This window comes from Octodon degus, unplaced genomic scaffold, assembly GCF_000260255.1.
Source record: "Octodon degus isolate 3935 unplaced genomic scaffold, OctDeg1.0 scaffold00010, whole genome shotgun sequence".
Lineage (NCBI taxonomy): Eukaryota > Metazoa > Chordata > Mammalia > Rodentia > Octodontidae > Octodon > Octodon degus.
The window spans coordinates 4,884,249-4,886,397 of NW_004524586.1; the positions used below are offsets into that span (position 1 = coordinate 4,884,249).

The window sequence follows — 2,149 nt, forward strand, 5'->3', positions numbered from 1 at the left end:
TTTTTCCAGCACCATTTATTAAAGAGACTGTCTTTCTTCCAGTGAACATATTTGGATCATTTGTCAAAGGTGGCTGAGTGGATTTAGGGATAATCTCTATCTCCTATTCCATTCCACTAATCCTCAGGCCTGTTTTTTTTGATTGTTTGTTTGCTTTGGTTTGTTTTATCTTTGAGTTGGTTTTTGATGTTGTTGTTCTTGCCAATACTAATGCTGATTTTATCACAATAGCTTTGCAGTATAACTTCAGGTCCAGGATTGGGATGTCTTCTGATTTGCCTTTGTTGCCCAGAATTGCTTTTTGCTATTCTAGATTTTTTCTGGTTGGAGATGAATTTCAGGAATATTTTCTCTAGATCTGTGAGGTATGTTACCAGTATTTTGATTGGGACTGCATTAAATCTGCATAGCAGTTTTGGGAGTATAGCCATTTTCACTATGTTGGTTCTTCCTATCCAAGAGCAAAGAATATCTTTCCATTTTCTGATATCCCCTTCAATCCCCTTTTTTAGAGTACTGTAATTTTCACTAAACAGACTTTTTACTTCATTAGATTGATTCCTAAGTATTTCCCTTTTTTGGATGATATTATGAGGAATGTACCTTCCCTAATTTCTCTGTGAGTTTGTTTCTTGTGTACAGGAATGCTATTATTTTTGAGTGTCAATTTTATATCCCACAACACTACTGAAAGGCAGCCACAGCCACAAAAAAGATCTGAATGTCACCAACCTTCCACTTTTCCAAGACAGTGTGGCTCAAGAGGCAGTACAAATACCCTGGGGGGAAAAGTGCCCCCAGGAGAAACAAGCTTGACCACTATGCCATCAAATTCCCCCTGACCACGGAGCCAGCCATTAAAAAGCCAGAGGATAAAAACACTCACGTTCATTGTGGATATCAAGGCCAATAAGCACCAGATCAAACAAGCTATGAAGAAGCTCTACGACACTGACATGGCCAAGGTCAACACCCTCATCAGGGCTGATGGAGAGAAGAAGGCATATGTTTGACTGGCTCCTGATCATGATGCTTTGGATGTTGCCAACAAATTGGGATCATTTAAACTGAGTCCAGGACCATGGAGATAGCTCACTGGCATAAGCACCTGCCTAGCAAGCGCAAGGATCCAAGTTTGATCCCCAGTAGCAAAAAAAAAAAAAAACCTGAGTCCAGCTGGCTAATTCTAAATACATATTTTTCTCCATAAAAGCAATTAATTTTAAAGTCTTTTGGTGGAGTTTTGGAGGTGTTCTATGTAGAATATCACATCATCCGCCAATAATAATGTACCTTTGGGCTGGGGAGGTAGCTCAGCAGTACAAGTGCCTGCCTGGCAAGCACAAGGTCATGAGTTCAATTCCCAGTAGCAAAAAATAAATAAAATAATTTAACTTCTTCTTTTCCTATCTTTATTCCATTTATTTATTTATTTATTTAATGTATCTCGTACAGGGTCTACAGGGTCTCACTATGTAGATCAGACTCGTAGGGAGTCTCCCGTTTTCAGCCTCCCAAGTGCTGGGATTACAGGTATGTGCCACCACGCCCAGTCTCAATCGCCATCTCAGCATGCCCCAGGGGTAGGACTGGCAGGCATACCGGGAACTGAACTCCAGCCGCTGTACTGTGCCTAAGCAGGCACTTTAGTCCACTGATCCTTTTAGTTCTTGCTCTTGTCTAATTGCTCTAATGTTTCCAGAACTATATTGAATAAAAGTGGTAATAGTGAACATCTTTGTCTCATTTCTCATTTTACAGCAAAAGTTTCCAGTTTTTGGTGATTTAATATGATATTAGCTACTAGTTTATCACAAATGGCTTTTATAAGATTGATGTAAAGACTTCTAATTTTCTGTAGAGTTTTTCTCATGAATGAGTGTTGGACTTTGTCAAATGCTTTTTTCTGAATCTACTGAGATGATCATGTGGTTTTTGTCTTTGGCTCTATTAAATTTATTGATTTTCATATGTTGAACCATCCTAGCATCTGTGGAATCCTACTTGATTATGATGTATAATCTTCTTGATGATTTGCTGCATTATTTACCAGTGCCTTAAGAAGGATTTTTGCATCAATGTTCATTAGGGAGATCGGCCCATAGTTTTCTTTCATGGTTGGGTTATTTTTTTTTTTTTTCTGCTTTTG

At 38.6% G+C, this 2,149-nt stretch overlaps 1 protein-coding gene and 1 pseudogene across 1 annotated transcript in view; one reads left to right on the plus strand and one right to left on the minus strand.

Moving 5' to 3' along the window:
* Positions 1-1,013, plus strand: part of LOC101567138 — a 17,680-nt pseudogene extending 16,667 nt beyond the window's left edge.
* Positions 1-2,149, minus strand: part of Arhgap19 (Rho GTPase activating protein 19) — a 115,997-nt gene that overhangs the window by 91,556 nt on the left and 22,292 nt on the right. The window lies entirely within an intron of this gene.